The sequence below is a fragment of the Puma concolor genome, chromosome F2 (genome assembly GCF_028749965.1).
Source record: "Puma concolor isolate L17-30 chromosome F2, mPumCon1.1.hap2, whole genome shotgun sequence".
Taxonomy (NCBI): domain Eukaryota; kingdom Metazoa; phylum Chordata; class Mammalia; order Carnivora; family Felidae; genus Puma; species Puma concolor.
The window spans coordinates 29,650,052-29,674,514 of NC_141684.1; the positions used below are offsets into that span (position 1 = coordinate 29,650,052).

Here is a 24,463-nt window from a genome sequence, read left to right on the forward strand (position 1 = left end):
CTTTACTGAAATTATATCATTGGTCTCATGATTCTCACTTGCCTATTTCTATAATAAATTATGCTAATAAATTTCTCAAATTTAAATTAGCATTAATTTCTTGATGTATAATTTTCATTATATTTTTCTGCTAAATCTAATTTTAAGATTCTGATTTAACCTTTATTCATATGTAAGATTGCCTAGTGAAAAATTTTAAATTAAGGATATATCCTATTATTCACAAAAAGAGGGAAAGAAAGCCTAAATACACATAATTAGTTTTTTCTTCTTTAAAAATCTATTAATTTAAAGCCATAGATTCTATCCTGAACATTGCTTTGGCCAGAGTCCATACTATTTCTTTTTTATGAAATTTCCATTAGTGACATCTAAATGATCTATAATAGATTGATCCAAGAATAATTTGGAATAGTGTTTTAAATTTTTTATGCAACCATTTATAATACATTTAAACTTTATTGTTTTGTGATTATAGGATGTGCTTTGTACATATTTTACTTTTGAAATTAAGGTTACCTTTATGACCTATTGTATGGTTAATTATTGTAACTACCATGGTTTTGTTAGGAAAGAATATACGGTTTTTATGTGGCAATGTTAGCTATTAGGTCAATTTCATTATTCATAGTATTCATAATTATATTACTAGTCTATCAATAGTTACTTGTCTACTTAATCAGTTAAAACCTAAGAAAATATATGAAGTTTAATGTGTTTGTATCATAAAAATTTCTCCTTATATTTCATCAAGTATTGATATGAATCTGTATACATATACATTCACACATGTATTCATGCAGTTTTAATGCTTAGTATGGAAATTTATGAATGTATAGAAAAGTATAGAGATAGATATGACAAATTTGAATTACCTTCCGCTGAGCTTCAACAATTATCAATACACGAATAATCTTATTTTATTTATCCACTCCTATACCTGATTATCATCCCATATCATCCACTCGCATACCTGATTATTTTGAAGCAAATCCAATCAAATCATCTGTAAATACTTTAATGTCTATTTCTAAAAGATAACTCTTTATTAAATGTAATATGATATCATTATTATGTCAAAGATAAATAATTGTTCAATATCATTGAATAGATAATCACATACACTTGTTTCATAGTTTTTTTTTAAAGTGTATTAGCATCTAAGTAAGAGCATATATGGACTTAATATGTCTACTAAGTCTATTTTGAGCTATTAATTTCTAACTTTTTTCTTACAAATGTTTATTAGGTAAAATAGGTCATTAGTTCTATAGAGTTTCCCACATTTGGGGTTTTAGTGATTGCACTTCTGTGGTGTCACAGTGTCACTTAAATATATTCCTCTGTCCCTTATATTTTCTGCAGATTGGTAATTAGATCCAGAGCTCCTGGTCAGATTGAGCTGTTTGTTTGACAAGATCTCTTTACTGTGGTGGTGTATGTTTCCATCAGATATCATTTTAACATTTTCTTGTTTCTCCTTTTGTTGTGCTCTCAGCCATCAGGGCTTGTTCTAAAATCCATTAATCATTAGTACTGGTAAAACTGTAGTATTCAAATTCTATTACCCATTTCTTTATTAGTTGGAATAGTTCGATAAAGAGAAACTTCCTTTATCAACTATTTGATTATTCTTTAGGTCCAGATTATATAAGACGGTAGAGTGTATACTTGAGTCAGGCAAGGCACCCTATCAAGGTCATGGTTGAGGACAACTGGAAAATATAGACCACTTCTCAGAATTGGTGTCAGAAAAACAGAAGGCAGTAGTACTTAGCATTTGTCCATTAATTCTAATCACCCTTTGGTGGAAGGCTGTCCTAAGGGATGTTAACTCCCTCAAGTTTCTGAGCTATGCATGAACAAGAGGCAGAAAGCAACAACACATTGTAAGCTTGAGAAAGTCGCTCTCTACATAATGTGAGACATAAACGCACAGGGGATTGTCCTTCCAGTGCACTTGAAGCTTCACGCAGAGGTGTGTTCATGAGAGTGTGAGGTAGAGCATCAAAGGCAGTAACATACTTGGTATCTTAGCATCCTTCAAAAGTGACAAGTGTGAGTTTGTGTGCATGTGTGTGTGAGCTATCAAGAACCCATAGATTTAAGCATATTTATATTTTTAATGGATTGCATTCATTTTTTAATTGATGCTCAATTATCCTCTATATGGCTAGCAGGAATTGCTTCACGTTGGCTCCTGTGTCTTTTTGACATGACCCTAGTAGTGGTGGATATTATCATTGATATGTAGCATGGTGAGATACTGCAGGCTTATTATAAGCACTTTTGCATGAGACTTAGTATCAGTCATTTCTCAAAGGATCCCTGGTTTCTTTTAATGAGAAATGGTCATTTAAAGATATGTTAGGATCCCATTGCTACTACACCAATTACGTCTTCTAGGCCTTTATGGTAAACAGATCTAGGAAATAGGTTTGCATCATTAAAAAAAAATAATCTTTTGAAGTGCACAATACCGTATCATTAACTATAGGCTCTATGTTGTACAAGAGATCTCTAGAATTTATTCAGCTAGCATTCTGAAACTTTGTACCAATAGGGAAAATTGCATTAAGGGGTCTTACCACAAAACAAAGAACAACAAAAACCAAAATGACACAGAGAGATTTTGGGAGGTATTGGATACATCAAGTAGCTTGATTGTATGATGGTATCATGGGTCTTTGCATATTCATACTCACCAAATTGTATACATTAAATATGTGAAGTTCTTTGTATATCAATTGTAGCTGAATAAAATTATTAAACATTTTTAATAAATTTAAAATAAACTTTGAATAAATCAAGAAAACTTTTTTAATGCTTATTTATTTTTGAGAGAGAGGGAGACAGAGCACGAGTGGGGAAGGGACAGAGAAAGAGGGAGACACAGAATCTGAGGCAGGCTCCAGACTCCGAACTCCAAGTCATCAGCACAGAGCCCTACAAGGGGCTCGAACTCACAAATTGTGAGATCATGACCTGAGCCAAAGTTGGAAACTTAACCGACTAGGCCACCCAGGCACCCCATAAATCAAGAAAATTTTAAAATATCATTTTCAGTTTATAGTGACACTTTCTATTCAAATTCAGGACCAGAAGGTTTTTCTTTAATCTCATCAATTTTAGTAACAATCTCATCTATCTTCTTTATCCAATGCCAAAAATTTGTGACAATATAATTATTCACTTGATTTACCCCAAAATACACACACAACAATCTCAGAATAACAATAAAAACACTAGCCACAAAAATATGACCATGGAAGAAAAGCTCAAATTTTTTTCTCAATTATTTTTGTCTTTTGCTTATATCCTACTAGGGATACATAGTCTAGTGTATGAACTACAAAGAGTCATTTTGGGATTGTTCATCTCCGTGTAGTTGGGCCACCAAGTGGTTAGACAATTAGGTTTATCTGTTTTAATTTCCATTTTATTCTTAGGTATTTAAAAAGATATTTGATTTCTTAAACAATGTTAAATGGTGTTAAATCAACAAAATAAGCTAATTTCTCTCCTTGTTGATATTATTTGCTTCTTCCTCCAATAGGTAAACATTACAAAAAAAGATTATTATCCTTTCATTTCTATTTATTATTATTTTTTTATTTTTTAAACAGTTATTTATTTCTGAGAGACAGAATGTGAGTGGGGGAGGGGCAGAGAGCGAGGGAGACAGAATCCAAAGCAGCTCCAGGCTCTGAGCTGTCAGCACAGAGCCCGATGCAGGGCTAGAAGCCATGAACTGTGAGATGGTGACCTGGGCCAAAATCAAGAGATGGATGCTTAACTGACTGAGCCATCTAGGCACACCTATTCTTCCAGTAAAAAAATAAAATTAAGTGTGTGTGTGTATAATATATTTGTGTATATAACAAATATTTATATGTATGCATGCATATGTGTGTATCTCCCCATCACCTTTCTTACACAATGGAACTCTATACACTTTTATTCACTTTGCTTTTTTCACATAACATCACATTTTGCATTTTTCAACTTTCATTGTGATCTCCATTGTATAACTGAGAGTTGGGTTTTATAAAAATAATTTATATTTTTCAAATTCAGGTCTTTCTTCAACTTAGGAGAGTTTTCTTCTATTTTTTTTCTTATGAGTTCCTATTGTTTGTTCTAGTATCTTTACCAGTATACATAGGAGAAATTTCCTTTCTGTCTTTTATGTCTCTCAACTCATTTTTAACTCGTGATTGAACAAAGTCTCTTCCTCTGCTTTCCTAGAAAGCTTGAATCCCAAAAGGATAGGTTTGCTTTTCCTTACAGGTATTTATATCCTTTATTAAATACTGCTATTGCCAAAGAAAGAAACTAGCTGAGTGATTCTTACACATTGAGTGAATGCAAAAATACATCCAAAAAGGTAGGAAAGGCTGAGACACAAAGGACTGTAACAAAGAAGCCATCTATCTTTTCTTAGTTCTGATGACAGTGTAAGTCATTATAAACATCATCCATAAGGCAAAGATAAAGAGAAGATGGAAAGACAGCCCAGGGAGACTGTCATAGTTGTGCAGGGCTAGATAACACCACCTAGAGGGACAAGCCTATTGAATTAAACCAAATGACCCACTTGAATCTTGCCTCCTTCCCAGGACTTTACTACTCTAGTGAATTGATGCAAAACAACTGGTTTTTGAAAGCTAAGGAATGCTTAGTATATATAAGATACAGCAAACATTTATTGTCCATTAAGTATTAGGTCAGGAGAGAGCAGATTAAAAACATTTCTCTTTTTTGGGAGCGGTGGGAGGGAGGAAAAAAAGCAAAGGTTGTAGAACTTGGTCAAGATCATAGTGAAATCCCGTGACTTGCAGAATCTGAAATAACATATTTCTCCAGCGCTACCTTGTACCCTAACCACAAAGTAACACTAGATTCTTTATAAACTGAAACTACTGGCAGTCCCCTGTGTAATCTCAGCAATATTTTGGCAGAAATATAATTCTTTCTTGAGGAGTTATCACTCAGAGTTTTATTTGTCCTTTTCTGAGTGGAACATTGAATCACATTGTAGATAGTTGCATTGTAGCTTATTGATTTTAGTTTCCCTTGTTGTCTACATGTCTTATGTTCTTTTCCCCTCTCCTTTAACAAAGTTTAAATGAAACTTAACACTTGTAAGCATAAGTCTGTACAACACAAACTTCGAAATACAAATTTGCTGAAAGGGCTCCTTCTCAAACAATGTGATTACTATGTATTAGAGTAGATATGCAGATAAAGAAACTATATAGCTTATTAAAGGTATATAAGACATATGTCTTAGTGTTTATTGCATAGGACATCTTTAAATACAAAATTACCATATCAGGATGGCCCCTTGGAACTCCATGAACTGTTGATTAGGGAGTGTAATACAGTCTTGAGACGCACAGAATTTAAGAGAATACATAATTCCCTAAAGTTGAATGTAAGAGTTTCTGCATATATGCATCTTTCTGTAGTTAAGTACCATAGAATTCTTGAAATTTGCAAAGGGGCTTGTGGCCACCTCTCTAATCTCCATGTGAGAATTAATGCTATAGAGGAAAACAAAATATATTATCAATTTTTAAAAATTTGTTATGGAAAATGTGCTGTGTAGATTTGAATATCTTAATCTAGTTGCTATAGTCTAATATGAGCATATATTATTGTGCATTTCTATTTCTATTAAATGGTAACTGCCATTCACTAAATGTCTATTACTTTAAATGTTTTGTCTTTAATCCTCATAGATCTGTCTAGGGTAGATAATATTCTCCTCATTTTACAACTAGGACACTGAGTCTCCAAAAAGTCTGATGGACTTTTAGAGTAAGTAATTGGTAGAATCTGTTTGGCTACAAATGCTGTATACATTTTTTTTTTCTCAAAAGGTGGTAAAATTTCTTGTTTTATTGAACACCTACTATATCAGACCATGAACTAAAATCTTTACATTTGTTTGCTCTTAATACTCATACTCACCTTGCAAGATGATATCATTATTCTCATTTAACAGGTAAGTGCACTGAAGCTAATGAGGTCTCACAAATGGAAAGAGGCAGAGCTGGGTTCAAATACCGAAAAGTTGTAATATGTTTGTTGCCTTTTACACGCTCAATAATCTCTTCAAAGTAGGTTGCCTGAATGGGTTAGAAATGTGTTCAGATGCAAGTTTAAGCTTCTAGGGTAAATAAGGAGCTTATTCTCTTATAACAGGAAATCTAGAAGACAGTAGTGGCTCAGGGATGCTGCCATGCCTGGAGGAGATTCAGCAACAAACTAGGCTCATCCAGTCTTCCTGTTCTGTCATAATTACTATGTAGTTTTCATCCTGGTAAGATGGCAGCTTTACTTCCATGCATTACTTTCTTATTCATCTTAGAAAACTGGGAAGTGCAAAAGGCAAAATAAAGCAGGCTTTTCCTCATGAGAATTAATTTGGGAAGGGGAATTCTCTGAGAAATGTCTTAGTAACCAGAACTTAATGACCACTCTTAGAAGCAAGGCTGGGAGATAATCAACTATGAATTAGGTACACATTACTGCCCTGTACTAATTCTGGGTTTGGTTAGTATAGAAGAAGAAGAATGGAAATGGGTAAGAAACCAGTGAGGCATGCTAAGTGATTTTTTTCTCTTTGACTTTATGGTGGCCTATTGGTGACCTTATTCAATAACTGTAGAGAAAACACTAATTTAGAAGACATGGAGTCCAACTAACCAATAGAAACCTAAGGAATTACTAAATAATAGGACCTGATTCTGTAATCTTAGGATTCAGTGGTCGACAAGATATGGTTCCTGACTCTATACATTTTAAAACATTGTGAGGAAAATGTTCAGAATGTGTAGAAGTACAATGATCCCTGCCAAAATGGAATATAATGTTGAATATAAATAAATATTAGGGAGACTTAATCTAGTTTGACTGTCAAAAGATGAGATCTAAAAGATGAATAGGAGTTTGTAAGTATAAGACCTAAGGGAAGGCAGGAGAGTTTCAGGCAGAAGAAACAGTATCTGTGAAAGATTTGTGGGAGAGGAAGGAGATATGGTACATGGAATGCATGGAGAAAATGCAATGTGCCAGAGCATCAAGAATTTAAAAGGAAGAGTCAGAAGAAAAGAGGCAAGAGGTAGAGAAAGGAGCCAGATTATGATAGGCTTCTTAGGTGTTTAGGTCTTGGATCCTTAACCTAAGGTCAGTGAGAAACCAACAAAGAGTTGTTTAAATATGAGTGATGCATGATTGAATTTTTATTTTAACAGATCACTCTGACTTCTTCTCAAGAGTGGAAGAGTGAGAGATAATAGGGCATTTTATTATTCAGAAATGAGAGAATGGAAGCTTAGATTAGTATGGCACTGGAGAAAGTGGATGGATTCCAGTGATATTTAGGTAGAAGAGTCTACCTATCTGGGTCATGGATTGGGCTAAGGTCGTTGAGAGCAAAGGAATAAGACTTAGGTTTCTGGTTTAAGTAACTGAGTGACAATCATAGATTGGTAAGAATAACAGATTGATAAGCTTGGTAGACATCATTTAGTCCAACTAATGAATCAATATCAACCAACTAATGAATCACAGTCCAACTGTGAATCAATAATTCACAGACAGGAACTTGAAGCCAGGATGTGAAGAAACTTCTATAATAGCTGTTTTTTAATGTTGAGTTGAGATGGATTCATTTACCAAAATGTATTGAGCACCTATAATTTTTCAGACCATATGCCCAGCACCTGGAGGTGCAGATAAAAACAATAAAGAATTGGTTCCTGCTCAGCCTCTCAGAATTTAAGCCCAAGATGATTAACTTCAGCCCAAGGCTTCCTTGCAAAACATGAATTTATTTCTTCATTTCTGAGCATCTATACAGAGTGATACTTTATGGTATTTTGTCCATTTTTAAATTAATATATTGAGACAAATCGTTTTACTAATTTGAATCTGCATAACTATGCGTAATTGCACTTAAATCTTACCAACATTTATCCATACTAACTACACAAATCATCTTTTTAAAATATATCCAAAAAATAAAATAAAATAAAATAAAATAAATAAACCTTTCTGTAATATTATTTTAATTTTCTAGTTGTAAGCTTTATCTGCTCTATTATAGTTTAAAATAGTTAAAAGCACAATTATGTCCAATTTTTTGTATTCTATCTTAGTGCTTAAAACAGTATAAATAATTGTGGTTGAAAATTTAATTTTTTAGGTTTTAAAATTCCACTAGCTTTACTTAGAGAGTGTCATGAGATTCAGAATTCCACTTTCAAAGTTATTAATGATTTTTTTTCAATGCTTTATATGAGAGTTTAAAATTTAAAAATTAAGTTCTTTAGGGGCACCTGGGTGGCTCAGTCAGTTAAGCCTCTGACTCTTTATTTCAGCTGAGGTCATGATCTCATGGTTTGTGAATTTGAGCACCCATGTTGGGCTCTGCACTGACAGTGTGGAGCCTGCTTGGGATTCTCTCTGTCCTCTCTCTCTCTCTGGCTCTCCCCGGCTCATGTGTTTTTTTTTTTTCTCTCTCTCAAAATAATTAAGTAAACATTAAAAAATTAAGTTAAATTTTTATGAATTTTTTAAAAGCCACATTTTGTTGGATTTTATTTCATACTTTGGTGTTTATTCTGTTTATCTTTCAGGAAATGTATTTCATTAGGAAATCAGAGAAAGGTTTCCTTGACAACCATAAAAACAGGTAAGAGCTTTTAATCTTAAGGTATTTGTTGCAATAGTGATTTTTTTGAGTGTTATGATTGATTTTGTGCCATGTGAAAGTTTATGTGCTTTCAGTATGGGAGTTTTCCTGGAAATAAGTCTGCAGAGTCCCTGACTGTCATATTATTTTACATTAATATGTTCTATCAGTATGTGGGTTTAGCTTTAAAATGGCTTCAAGAACAAATAGTGGACACTAAACCCAAATAAATGAGCTGTGGATCGAGAAAGAATGAATATCAAGAAAGAAAGAATAAATATCCTTTATTTTCAAATAAAGTAACATTTCTCCCATATTCTATATCAGGGTACATTCTGAAGGATTGATCTTAAATTTTATTTATAGCTTGGGGCACCTGGGTGGCTCAGTTGGTTAAGCATCTGACTCATGATCTAGGCTCAGGTCATGATCTTGCAGTCGTGGGATCAAGCCCCACAACTGGCTCTGTGCTGACAGCATGGAGACTGCTTTGGATTTTCTCCCTCCCTCTCTGCCCCTCCCCCCACTGGCACTCTCTCTCTCAAAATAAATAAATAAACTTAAAATTTTTTATTTATAGCTTGATTTTGAAGTCTTAATCAAGATCGCTTCTCGGCCTTTTGGCTAAGATCAAGTGTGAAGTCTTAATCAAGAGTCTTCAACAGTAAGATTATACAATGATAGAATTATTTGCCTCTTGAGATATTTAGTTCCTATCATTAGAGAAATTTAATGATATGATTAAATTATTAGCATAGTAAATGTGATAGTTCAGAATCCAGGTACATAGTGCTCATTAGAAGTAATGTTAGAAGTAGTGATAGTGGGGCGCCTGGGTGGCTCGGTCGGTTGAAGGTCTGACTTTGGCTCAGGTCATGATCTCAGGGCTCATGAGTTCGAGCCCCGCGTCAGGCTCTGTGCTGACAGCTCAGAGCCTGGAGCCTGTTTCAGATTCTGTGTCTCCCTCTCTCTCTGCCCCTCCTCTGTTCACGCTCTGTCTCTCTCTGTCTCAAAAATAAATAAACGTTAAAAAAAATTTTAACAACAGAAAAAAGAAGTAGTGATAGGGACCTTAATGGTAGTAGTAGCAGAAATATATAGTATTTATCGTTATTATAATCGCCTGAGGTGGTATATTGTAGAGCAAGTTCCAATATAAGATAGATGGCCAGATTGTATGTAAATTAGGAATATTTCCATACTTTAGATATATTAGATCTCTAAGATTTAAGTGTTTAAATTGTATAAATGAATATTAAGGACTACTCAGTGAGTAGTTTCATCTTTCTAGATTAGCTGAGTGGAATTTTAAATCAAAGTTAGTACATGAAACACTTTAAAACTTTGTATTCTATACTGAGGAATTCTCTTTTCAACTAATATTAATAAATATTACACACAGAATTAGTGTTGCAGTCATTGTGTGAGTGTAAGGCTGTCCCATATTTTAAGGTCTTGCCCCGTCTTAAGTGGTGCTGGATAAGTGGTTTTCCTGGGTGCTATTTGCTGTTCTGGCAATAGAACTGAATCAGCTTTGCCCACTATACAAGTAAAAGTCCAATATATGGCCCAGAATGGTGTGTGGAGATGAGGTATTATATACACTGGAGGTATATTGATAAGAATGGGCTGAACTGTTTTAACAGAAAGGCCTCCATATTTGGTGGTTCCAATAAGCTATGAGTTTTATCTTCCTGTCATGTAGCTGGAGTGGGATGGGGGTATCAACAGGTGACCAGGAACCACCCAATCATTCAGGGAACAATTTCCTTCCATTTAGCTTTTTCACCATCTTCTAGAGTATTTGTTGCAGTATAGTCAGAATAGAGTCACTGATACATTGGGGTTTCAGACAATGCGAAGGGCAAATGTTTGAGGGAAACCGCCAGGAAATCTCACTCACCCCTTTCGCTTATGCTGGAGACTCTACCTAACCACAAGTGAAACTGGGAAATGTCACAGAGCTGGGCAGCCCTTGGCCTGGCCTGGCCATATTACTGTGGAGGGAAAGATTAGATTTCTGGCAGTGTCCTCACGGAAGTCAGGCTTTTCCCCCAGCTGTGCGATGGGGAGCCTTAAAGATAAACCACAATGGGCTATCTCTGACAAAGAACTCTTTCCTTGAAGATCAGAACAACATCTGTGATGCACACTTGTGAGAAATAGCCTTTCAAGGATGCTAAAGATGGAGATATTGTTTACAGACCCTTGGTCTCGGATATTGATATTTTAAAAATAAGGTGTCATCTTGCTAAGCCTGAGTTTGATTTTAGAATCAAGAAGGACACAGATGTCTGTAAATGTTTTCCATTAAGGATACAGGTTGTTTACATTCTCCCAAAAGTGTAGTGAAAGCCACTAGTATAAAAGGGTTGTGTCACATCAAACACTGAGTTTCTCAGTTCCAGCAATGCCTGACTTTGGGCTGACATTGTCAGCTGCTAAGGGAAGCTGTGCAATAGGTGTTTTATCTGCCCCTGCTTCTAGAGATGACCTTGCTGCTGATAAGCCCTTTGGAAGTTTTTATTGGGAATTGAGAATTTTATCTCACTGAAAGTGGAATATGTATGTGGCCTTTTGCCATGAATCATATATACATATATATGACATTATATATATTATTAGATGCACAATTTTTGTTATAATATATAACAAATAAATTATATATTATATATATGTATATATATATATTTGTTATAAACCCTATATATTTTATTTTATTTTTCTAAAGTTATTATTCTGAGGAGAACATAAGCTTTACCCAAAGGGATCAATGAAACAAAACAAACCAAAAAAGAATCATGAAAGCTTGAATGAGGAAAAATTGAAAGATCAAGAAACATATGCAACTTAGATTCAAATTGAGACTTCCTTTCTTCTCTTTCAATTATTTAATAGAATTTGAGCTGAACCTTCAGACACCTCTTTGTATGGTTGCAATCTACTGAAATTCCTTACCCCTACGATCCCACAGTATTATGTTTATTCTAGGACGTCTCGATTCAGTCTGCAGAAGATGCAAACTTTTGAGAGCTCAAAATATTTGAGCTCATGGAGATCTGTTACAGGCATGTTCTTTAAAATCATGTGGTACTTGGAAATTTTAACTTAATTGCCCTATCTCAAAATTTGTTTTAATAGTATAACAACTTTTCAAAGAAGTACAATAAGAATAGAGGGCTCTCTGATAGAGATAATGAAATCAAAAGCACCACATTTTCTATCAAAACCCTTACAAATCTAGTCATGTCTAACAATCATTTGTGGTAAACCTTTAAATCTTTTTTAATGTTGATTTATTTGTGAGAGAGATAAGGGGGGGAGGGGCAGAGAGAGACAGGGAGACACAGAATCCAAAGCAGGCTCCAGTCTCTGAGTTGTCAGCGCAGAGCCCGACACGGGACTGGAACTCATGAACCGCGAGATCATGACCTGAGTGAAGTCGGATGCTTAACCGACTTAGCCACCCAGGCGCCCCTATTTGTAGTAAACCTTTATTGCTTGTAGTAAACCTTATTTATTAAGGCCTTACTTGGGTAGTAGATAAACTTCTGAAACAGAAATTAAAACACACACACAATTTAACAGGAAAAGGTAGTAGAATATCTGAGAATCTCTATTTGAAAATTTACTTGATTTTTGACAGTCAAATGTTTTATTTTTTTAAATGTTTATTTTTGAGAGAGAGAGAGCAAGCAGAGGAGGGGCAGAGAGAGAGAGAGACGGGAAGAGAATCCAAAGTAGGCTCTGTGCTGACAGCAGAGAGCCGGATGTGGGGCTCAAGCTCATGAGCCTTGAGATCATGACTTGAGCCGAAGTCCGAAACTTAACTGACTGAGCCACCCAGGTGTCCCTGTCAAATGTTTTAAATTGAAAAATAGCATAATAGGCAAGGAGTAGCTCAGAGTTGTAGCAAGGAGAGTAGCAGTGGTTTGTTTTGTAGAGTGCGTCCTTAAAAACTGGATTTTGCTCTTCACTTTCTGCATCGCACCCTCCTGGCTTCCTAAGTTTAGTTTCCTTCTACTACTCTCAGTTCTGATAAGGCATTCCTAAAAGTAGGTCAAAATCCTCATTGATCTCACAGCATGAGGTTTTCCTTGCTTGCTTGTTGCAGTATCCTGTATGTCTGGCTTACGTGACATCAGGGAAGTTTAGGTGGCCGCTCTGATGGAGATTGTCTATCTCATCGATAGGATTACAGAGGACTCTAACCCAGCCTGGGTAGAGTCTGGGACATGGCACATCTATCAGTGCTGGATCATTGATCCGTGGAGTGTCATTAAAATACCAATAGAAAATCATGAACTAAATGTCAAAAAGAGGGAGAGAGAGAGACAGACAGACAGACAGAAACTACTACTGTGTTAACTCTTTTTTAAGCCAGATTTACTTTATGAGAAAATGCACCATAAATATTCCTTTTTTGGTAGAAATGTTCCAGCACTCATAGAAAAGCTTCTTATCTTTTCATTTCCCAGCTGATAATGTGATTTGAGATAATCACCTGGAACTTAAAGTGTGGATCATAATAGTTGTGTTAACTATTATTGAATATAACTCTGGTCTTTTTTTTTTTTTTTTAAGTTTTTTGAGAGAGAGAGAGAGAGCACAAGTAGGGGAGAGGGGCAGAGGGAGGAAGTGAGAGATATATAGAGAATATTAAGCAGGCTCCACGCTCAGTGTGGAGTCCAAGGCAGGGTTCAATCCCATGACCCTGGGATCATAACCTGAGTCAAAATTAAGAGTCAGATGATCAACCAACTGAGCCACTCAGGCATCCCATAACTCTGGTCTTTTAAAGAATAAAACTCAATCAATACTGAGAAAGAATTGCCAGACATTAGCCAGATCCCATTTATGAGCATATCATAGTTGGCTGAGTTGTTTTAAAAGTTATTTTTCTTTGTCCCAGTGGTCTATAGAGTTTGAGATGTCTCCCATCAGTGATAAATCCATTTTGACCTTGCACAAAGTTAGTGCTAAAGCATAAAATAGAATTCCATATTTCAAAGTCTACACTTTGCTCAACAACAACAAAATATATTGCAAATGATAAACTATATGAAATGAAAGTGTCAATAGTTATCCACCCATTTCGTTCCAGTCTAGATGATGCAAAATACAAATATTCATTATGATTGCAGCAAATTCCATTCTTTTAGAAGCCTTTCAGGAAACCAAGATTGAAGCATGATTTACACTGTGTTCTATGTGTGTCACTGTTCCAACTCGTTTAAAAGAAGCTTTGTCTACACAACTTTGGTTATAAATTAGGATATTAAAAATTAATGACTGTGCTTCATCTTTCTCTTTTTTAGGACTTACAACTAAAATCTAACACAATTAGTTGTTCACTGAGTCTCAAACTGTCCCTCAGCAGAGAAGCCCAATTGCATCAATAATTTTTTAAATGTATTTATTTATTAAGCTTCTCTTATATAAGGATTAAAATTCTACCACAGACACTAGCAGGGTATAATTTGATTTTTGAGAACATATTTTGTCAGTGTTAACTGTATAAATTGATTTTGCAGATATAGAAAACAAGTACCAAAAAAGAAACTTTGAGGGAAACTGAGCATCAACATTACATGTTCCTTTTTATTTTCATATTGTACTCTGAGATCAAGAGTTTGTTAAAATGCCAAGTACCCTCCTTTTGGTCATAGCAGTGTGGGTAGACTAAATAAGTCATTTTTTAGAAATGTTCATTTATTTTTGACACAGAGACAGTGCATGAGCAGGGGAGGGTCAGAGAGAGAGGGAGACACAAAATCCAAAGCAGGCTCCAGGCTCTGAGCTGTCAGCACAGAGCTGGAAGCGGGGCTCGAACTCACAAACCATGAGATCATGACCTGAGCCGAAGTCGTTTGCTTAATTGACTGAGCCACCTGGGCGCCTCTAAATAAGTTCTAATTTTTAAAGAGGAATGAGATTATTTTTGTTTAGAAAATATGTGAGTTAAAAATAGCAAATATTTGGAGTGCCTAGGTGGTTCAGTTGGTTAAGCGTTTGACTCTTGATCCCAGATCAGGTCTTTATCTCAGGGTTGTGAGTTCAAGCCCAGCATTGGGCTCCATGCTGGGTGTGGAGCCTACTTTAAAAAAAAAAAAAAGTAAAATAAAAATAAATAAATAAAATAAAATAAAAATAGCAAATATTCTCTAGAAGCTAATATATCACAAGCTCTTTATAAGGTATGTATGTACATTTTAACCTTTAAAAGTTTAATAGCTAGGATTGAAGTTATGATGGGGGAGAAAAGTGGCGAATTTCATTTGAAGACAAATTGTGTGTGTGTGTGTGTGTGTGTGTGTGTGTGTGTGTTTATAACCCTGTAACTTCATTCTGCTCACCACAGAACATAATTTGTCTTGGTAGTCATCATTCACTTTTCACTAGGTCTAGAATATGTTGTTCATGATTGAGCAATGCTATTATCCTAAACCAGTAAATAAGTTTCAATATGCTACTTACAGTGTATTTCTACAACTCACATTAATAAACAGCTAAAGAACACAAAGATACCATGAAATGCTTTACCATATAGGATTGCAAATTAAATGTCAGATTTTAATATTTAAAGATGCTCAACTTTATTCATATATTTAGAAGTGAAACTTGTTTATCCTTTAATAATTGAGTTTGATTTAGGACTAGCTATTACCCTGTTTTTTAATAACATAGCAAAACATTTTTTAAAAGAAGAAAAAGTTTTAGACTTAGTGTTTTTAATCACATTTAATTTGAGAAAGGCAAATAGGAGATTTTGGGCTACTTTGAGAAGACACCTTTGAGGTAGATGGGAGATAAATAGTCCTTTTTTGTAAAATAAGAAATGTGGAGTGACTGAGTTTTCAAAACTCCCTTAGAAGCAGAAGAGGAATGAATTCCAGGGCACGGCGCTTATGTTCCTGGTGTATTTACCTTGTAAAACAGCACATCTCCACACTTATCAATCTGCCCACCTTCCACACCACTAAGCAGTGGGAACCTCAAGTGTCTCCGTTGACAAAGGGCCGAGAAGATCTGCACCTCTGGGTCACAGAAAGAAGTTTCTAGGACAGTGACACATTCTTTACCCTATACTTCTTCCCTTGATCTGCTTACTCTTTTGTTCACACTCATACCATCGGCCTTTGGCAAAGGAGAGAAAATCCATTTGGAAAGGGAATTTGTAGATATCAGGACTGATATCTCTAGATAGTGATAGAGTTTGAGTTACCCATTTGCTGATGATTTCTTAGCATGGGTTTTCAACTGAGTAGCAAACAGTGTGGGTAATCTCATATCTACCGAGTCTGATAACTTCGGCCCACTCAATTATCCCATGAGAATTCTCTAGTTCCCCTCTCCCTCTATCTATAGAGAGACTATAGCAGAATGAGTAATCAGCAGGAGGAGTAATGAACTAAATGGGAGCTATGGTTTCTCCCTAGCTGAGGACCAGATAATACCCAGGTAAAGAGTAAGGTCCACCTACAGTCAGGTCCTGCATCAGTCAAGTATTTCTGCCTCAGAGAATACAAACTTAGGGTTCTTAATTTGGAATTTCTAAGGAAATAATCTATTTAAGAATAACAGAAAAAAAAACCAAAAATGAATAAAGTGCCCATGAAATTTATATTTATGGTTCAACCAAAGATATATCTTTAATTACAAAGACCTTTAAAAATAAACACATTTTGTAAAGTTCAAGTTTATTCACAGGTTATTTCTCCCAGGGGAGTTATATTGTTCGGTGATTTAGAGAACTAGGTTCTTTCTCACACTATGTTAAAATCCTTTGGAGTTTAATTTTTTGTGCTCTCTCCATGTGTACCATTTTCTTCTCTTGATGCTGCTTTTATCTGATTATCATCTCTTCAGACATCTCTTGTATATATTTTAGAGAAAGCTTGCCGAATCTCTTTGAGCACCTTGAAAACCAGCTTTTGCTAGCACTAGCAGGGTTTATTGCACTTTGTAAAATGCCTAATGATTTCTCAATTTTTTCTTTTAAAACCAAGATATTGATGCTGCTTTCTCCTTATTGGTGATACATCCACTTCTCTTTATTTGGCTCAAATGCCCTTGTAAAAATTATTTTGGTTTTCTATTCTTGGCTTATTTTTGGCTCTGTTCCTGGAGGATTGAGTTATTTATATTTCTCTTATTTGGGCAGTAATATATGGATTTACAGGTGGTGCCCCCAGAAGGAGAGAAAGACTTGGGAAACAAAGCAAAGTATCTCTTGATGGTACCTGAGGTTTCTTCTGCCAGGTTTTTGGAAATGACTTTATAGTACATCAGAGAATAAGATGACAAAGTTCTGTCACTGCACACAACCCACTGCACATTATGTGGTGTTTCCAAAATATTTAGAGGTCTAAAAGATGAGAAATGTCACTCATTATTTCAAAATGTAATCCATTTTCTTCCTGTGGTTAGCAAAACAGTGTAAGACATATATGTTTTTGTGGGATTTGTTTTATTTTATTTATTTTTGTTTACCCAGTATGTGTTCTTCTTATGTTTATAACACTGTAATTTTGCTTTTAGGTCTTTTATGACCACCTACAGTGTGGGTGACACTACAGCCAAGGACTCTGGTGTTTCCATGTTCCTATCAGGTTTGTAGGGCTTCCTGGAGAAGGCGATTGAACCAGTGCTCTTCAAAGCTGGTCAGCATAGGGTGATCAGATCTCAATAAGAGGATTTCTCTCCCCAGGCTCCATGGGCTCAGGGACTGGATCAGGATCTTCTGCCTGAATCTGCCCTTGCCTCTCTTGTCTGTCCTTTGCTGGTGAGCCACTGCTTCAGTCATTGCCCTCTACTTGCCTCTTGGATTTAACTCTCCACAATGTTCCTTGTAAGCTTGTTCTTGTCCACAGTATGACTGCAATTCCCATTTTCTCTCTCCTTCACAGCTGAAAGTCAATGTTAATGACCAGTACATCAGCCAGGCTGGCCGGTCCTCTAGTCCCTTGCTTTTTCAAGATAGGTGATTAGCACAGATTACAGCTGAAAAAGAAGGAGCTGACCACTTAGGAGTGAATAGGGGGAATATTCTGGGTTTCAGAAATGATTTACCTTATTGGATGAGTTCCATATGTTGAATAATCTTTTTCCTGTTTTAAAATTTTCTCTGGAAACATGCTTCTTTCTGGTATTATGGGCTCTGAGGTAAGAACCACAGGGGTCACACAAACCTGGGGAATGTCACTCAGCTAATTCCTTTCTACTCACGGCTATGCTGTGACTACATTACTAATTAAAGATTGCTTAGTCGACATACTCTCCAGCCAACCTTGGGTTCAACAGAATCTGAACTTCAAAGAAAAAGATACTTCAAAGAAAAAGGTGTTCCTTGCTTTATTGGTCTATCCACAATTCTCTGCACACTATAAAAGATAACTTATCGTATTTCAATCAACACCTATGTCTTTGTGGGTTTTTCTTCCTTTTGGTATTATTTATAAATAGATTTTTAAAGTATAATTTATACACAATATTATATTAGTTTCAGGTATACAACACAGTGATTCAACAACTCTATACATTATGCTATGATCACCACAAGTGGAGGTACCATCTGTCACCATCCAATGCTATTATAAATCCATTGACTATATTCCATGTGCTGTACCTTTTATTATTACCTTGTGGTAGCCTATTTTTTCTTTTCATCTCTGTACTTTCTTCCTTCCTCAGTCCCTTTGGTTCTACTCAGATTGACACCACCCTCAGCAGTATTGACCCAGTCTTGGCCATCAGGGCATCAGGCTTCCATTAGCCACAAGATTGGTTCAGAAATAGGCATGCGTCAAAAGCCAAGCAAATCAGTGTAAAGGTAAGGAATTTCACCTGAGTTTCTAAGGAAAGCTGCTCTCTTTTCCAGTTGGTGTTCATAAGCTGGTAGCTTACAGCCTGAAGCTTCTGGTCATTATCTTAGCCATGCCATACAGTAAACCTAGGAATAAAGCTCACACACTGAAGAGCAGAGAGGGAAGACCCAGAGGAAGCAGAACTTGAGAAAATCATTTGAGACTACATCTCAGCTAAGCTTGAAGCCATATCACCTCCCTATCCTGTTTTATAAGTCAATATTTTATTAAGCTAGTAGAAAAGAAGAGAATGTCATTAACTTTATTAGAAAGGCAAACTAAAAAATTGAGTAGGTATTGTCCTGCCAAAGAAATGTAGTTTGTTGTTGTTGTTGTTGTTGTTGTTTTTCTTTCAATATTTAATGATGATTGTCTATAGTCTTTTAATTTAATAGGGAAATCATTATACCTTTTATTAATAGTCTTTAGTGTTAGGTTCTCAATTACACAAAAGAGAAAAACACCATAATTGAGGACTACCACCCTGCTCAACATCATTTTTCTATCTTTTCTCTGAGATTATCACCTATGAGATCTTCCTGACTGTGATACAGAAAGTCTCCACCCTCTTAATGTAAAGAGAAGAAATTTAGAAGCAAAGAATGTTCTAGATCTGTTTTCTCTGTAATTATAAATTTATTACTGATGTAAGCATATGAGCATACACCACAGGAATCTTCCACCATACTATCTATGCATGTCCTGGGTTTATCACTTATCATATGATTTTAGAGGTGTGGTAATAGTTGTTGCTCAAATGTACAACTTCCTTTCCATCTGTACCTCAGTATCTAGTATTCCATCCAATAGGTAAGGGTCATCCCAGTGGGTTGAAACTCTGTCTTTTGCTGTCTCTTAGGAAACATGCAAGGATTACCTATAATACAAGAAACCACTAATCTGCCACCAATATCCTGGCTTGAATTAATATATAAGATTATTTTTCAACCAGTGTAGAGAGAGCATGGTTTTGAGGGACAGGTCAAAAGACAGGTAAGTTTTAAAAGTGATGGAGAGCCAATTCTACTTTAAGTGGCATGAGCTTGATGAGTTTAGAACAAAACATCTTGAGAAAGGAAGATGAGAGGGAGTAGGAAAAGAACTAAAGTTGGATCTAAAATATTTAGTTTTAAACTCTCCATGTGATCTATCACATACCCCTTGCGTGACCTTGAGAATATACTTACCATTACTGAATCTCAGTTTTTTAATTTATAAAATGTAAATGACCATATATTCCCTGGAGTTATGTTGTGAGAATTAAGTGGGTGCAAACCACAACTGGCATATGTGAACATTTAGGAATTACTAGGAAAGCACGCAAGCAAAATGGCATATCAGAAAAAGCAAAGCTTATGAAGCTACGTAAAACAGAGTTCATATCCACTACCTACTAACTGAATGACCTTGGATTTGTCCTTCAGTTTCCACATTTGACTACTGAAAATATAATGTCTAAAGAGTTATTGTGAAGATTAAATGAGGTGCCATACTGTTCGCATCTGGTGCACACACTACTTCATGGTGTATCACCCGTTGGAGCTCAGTCAACTTGAATTTCACTGGAAACTCAGAGCATCATTGGCTTTAATTAGTTAGTTTGTTTGTTTTTACCAAAATGTAAATTTCAAAGAAGTCTTCCAACACTATTATGAAAGTGAAATCATGTAGGAAGTAATCAACTCTGCATCTGTGCCTTGTGATTCCCTGACATTAATCAGCACACACTTGAATCTACAAAATTGAGTTTATTTGGTGACCAAGAAACCTGCATTACACAAGCTGTGATCCCAGACAACTTTTCCATCTCATGATTTTTACTCTTGCTTTGTCTAATCTCCTGAAATGTAATGGGAAGATATACCAGAGTGAAGTCACTTTTAAGAAAAGAATGTTCCCTGATTTCTACTTGAGGTAACTCCAATTTGACACAAAGACTTATAAATTTGTTTGGAATTCCAAGCACCCCCCCCCCCCACAGGAAATAATACTAGACATGGTGATGAGGTCTCCAGGTCAGTTAGAAGGAAAAAGGAAATCAATACAAGCCACAAGGTCCCTGAGCTGCAGGATTCATGGTACTACTCTTAGGGCTGCTTTCTGCGGAGAAAGGACCATGGCTGCCAGAGGCAGGATCAGCCGAGGAAAATATTTAACACAGTGAAATTTGTATTTGGCTTCTTCACATTTTCCATTCAGTACTCTTTAACCACTGTTTAATCTTTCTTTTCCCAGGACTCGCATGCTACCTTGCAATAAAACACTTCATATAATTCTACTAGATTTCCTTCCTCTCTCTGTCCCTCCCTCTTAAAGCCACCACACTTTGGAATAATCCACCTTTCCTTCATCTCTAATTCAAGCTCTTGCTCCCTCTGTGACACAATTCCCAACCAGGGAGAGGCGAGATGATTGCATTAATTTGTGTAAAGTGAATTATCCATGGTTTCATTAGCTAACAGTTCTTTACTTCTTTAGAGAACAATTATTTTTTCCACATTAACATATAATTAGTGTTATTTCATGTCATGTAACAGATAAAGTCAAAACAAAGGACAAACTGTGTGTGTGTGTTGTGTGCAGGTCTTCTGCCTAAGGTCATTCAGGTTCAAGGCTGGGGGGAACACAGGAGTTCCCCTATGTTAGGGGGTGAAATCCAGTCTCTGTTCTCCTGGCCAAGCCTTATACCCAAGTGTTGAGTGCCTTCAGGGGGGAGGGAGACATCTAACTTGTAAAAAGATGTGGCAAGTTCCAGAAGTGGCTCTGAGTGAGGGCAAGCTAAGTTTTTTGGCAAAGGATAGACTATACAGAGGCCAGCTCTGTACTGGAGAGCATAGCCTATGGGTGCCATTTCTGCTTTATCTACCTAGTTTCTGTCTTAACTTTCTGATTCATAACATCTTGAAATGTTCCAATTTATTTTTCCCTCTGGAATGGATACTTGGCAGTATAGTAGTGAGAGAAAACATAATGAGGATCATGTGTGGGTCTGTCTTGGATCAGAGTCCATCAATGCTGAGAAAGAGGCATTTTCTTTGGTAACACTGTGTCCTGGTGAGCAGTCTTACTGCATATTACTTTTTTCTATCAGTGACTATTGCCTGAGAATATTTTCCAAACACTTTGAGGAGATTTACACAATTATTTAGAAACTACACTGTATTTACTTCTTTTACCGTATTTATCTTTTTTTCCTGTCTCTGTTTTTGTCACTCTTTCCTTCACTTCTCTAGTCACAGTGAAATACTTTCATTTCTTCCAGAAGCCAGGCTTTCTCTTGCTTCTGGAGTCTAGACCTTCATACCCTATTCCCTTTATTGTGATCCCTTTCCCACATTACATTATCTGGCTAGCTCCTATTTAGTTTTCAGATTAAATGTCACTTTGGTAAATTGTCCATGTCCTTTTTATATATTTAACTACATTCAACCAAGACTGGGCTATGTGCTGTCACCAGAAGATCTTAGAGCTTTAGTACTTTCATTTTAATTACTTGTTATCCTAGGAAGACTGGAAGCCCTGTGAGGTGGGGGGGGGGGGCACTCTCTCTTCTCATGGCTGTGTCTTGAGCACCTAGCCTATCAGATATGGTCAATGAATTTTTGTTGAGTGAATATTATTGTCATACATGTTGTACCTTTAGACCTACAAGCCTGTGCGAGAACAAGATCACCATCTGGATTTGAGGCAATGTACTTCACCATGATTAGAAAATTTAGTCGTATTAGTGAAGGGCTATGCATGCTTCCAATCATTCAGTCCTGTATCTTCAAAATCATTTAATGTGAAAAGCATGTGAAAATGTAAAAGAGGAATTAAGGGTCATTTGGAGGTCCCAGTTGACTTGGGCAGGAAAAGGGAAAAATATGTAAGTCACCTGGTAAGGATTTGGGGGTGGGGGTAGGGGTGGGGGTGGGAGTACGTGTCCCTTAGCACTGGTGTTCTCAACCTGCATACAACACTTGGGAGGGAGCTGTTGCCAAGGCCCTAACCTCTTCTACCCTTTTCTTTCTCTTCTGTTTACAACACACTTGGAAATAGCAAAACTGTATGAACCCAAAAGGTGGAAAACCAGCTTTTGCCATTCAAAGCAAAGTTTGAATGCATTTATCCTGATAGGAAGCCAGCAACTGTAATGAAGGTATTTGTAAAATAGGAAGGAATCCCCAAATGTCTAGAAGTCTAATAAGTCTACCTGTTACTCCATCTTCTTCTCCCCTGTAATCACAGAGGTCAGGATCATAGCATTAAACCTTTTTTCTTTATAATTCCATAAATAATACATCCAAGAAAGATAAGTCATTCTACTTAATTTATTTGTTTTCTTAACCTAAGAAAAGAAGAAATTGTCTGTATAGCTACTCTGAATTGTAAACAACTGATGTTCCCCCAAGGTTCAGTAAGAAACATTGAGATTTCACCTAAAACCCTTTAGGAGAGGCCTGGAAAATTGCTAGGCATCTCAAGACAGCTCATCGCCATTCTAGCATGGGCTATTACTCAAGTCTGTGACTGTGATCATGATAATGTGCATCTCCAGTGGGTGCACCCCACTGGTGTTTTGTACAGGGCAGCTATACGGTAATTCCTGTGTCCCCATGGATGCTTTCACACCAGCACTTACTTTCCTGGGGCTTTAGGCAGAGGGGGATTTTCTCTCTAAGCTTACGCACCTCCTGGCAGAGGAAATAGAATGAAAACAGAACATTACCTGTTTTCAATGGTGGCACCAATTTTAAAGCTGTGCTATTTTAAAACAAAGAAACAGATGGAGAAGTTACAAGGAAATGAATCCTATATTTGCTCTTTGGAAAGCACTTACTGGGTAATTGCTGGGATCTGAGTGACTTGAGGTGGGAAATGGGATGTAGATTTAATGAGATCCAGTTTAAGGCACGATTTGCGGAAGCCCAGAATGGTGGGATAGTACAGGGTTATTTCTTGCCTTCTGATTGTGTTTGCTTGGCCTCTGTGAAATGACTAGAATTTCTTAGTCCAGTACTATGGACTAAGTACTGTAGCAGTGACTGCTAGGGACACCAGATTGCAATAGCACATAGGCAAATCAATGTTGGGGAACCGATGCCTTCCAGGCTAGAGGTCAGCCTGTTCCATAACAAAGGGGTTGACTAAAATGGTTGTGATGTTCCCCTCAGCTTGACTAAACTTCAGATTGGTTTCTTCCAACTGTAGCCCCCTGACCTCCCTTTTCTTAGAACATTTACGTTAGAAAACTTGAAATTATAAATTCTTACTCTGCTCCTTTGAAATATATATAAATCTTCCCACAGCCTTTTGTCAGGTTTATAATCCAGGAATTTCTTGAGGAACTAAGAACTATTTGTTGAAAATATAAACATTGAAGGGACAGCAACCCTCTTTTCTAGTCCCTGTGGCAGAGTAGGAGCCTAACTATAATGGAGACCAGTCAGTAAACACAGATGACCTAATTACAGAGAAAAACATTCACAAACTCAGAATAACCCATCGTGATGGACATAACCCACAGATGAACCTCCCTCCTAATTTCCTCTACTCACTCACCCCAGGACTTAAAAAATTCCCTACTGTTTGTTTTAATGGACTTAAGTTCAGTCTCTCTTCCCTTATTTCAATAGTCTTGAATAAAGCCTTTCTTGCCTATTTAAATTTGTCCATTGCAATTTTAATTTGAAAGGGTCTAATGCAAAAAATGGTGGAGAGAATCTCGAGTGGGTCATTTAACAAACTGGGTGCATTAGTTTGCTGGGGCTGCTATAACATGGAACCATAACAAAATAACAAAATCTCCCAGTACGTGAGGCTGGAAGTCCACGATCAGGGTGTTGATAGGTTTGTTGACTCCTGAGGCTCTTTTCTTGGCTTGCAGATGGACCACCTCCTCCCTGTGTTT

At 36.4% G+C, this 24,463-nt stretch overlaps 1 protein-coding gene across 1 annotated transcript in view; it reads right to left on the minus strand.

The window, feature by feature from the left end:
* EMC2 (ER membrane protein complex subunit 2) overlaps positions 1-24,463 on the minus strand; it is a 564,357-nt gene that overhangs the window by 23,117 nt on the left and 516,777 nt on the right. Inside the window, exon 20 of the transcript XR_015246898.1 lies at positions 5,977-6,134. The gene's annotated coding sequence lies outside the window, so the exon portion shown is untranslated. The remainder of the gene's footprint in view (positions 1-5,976; positions 6,135-24,463) is intronic.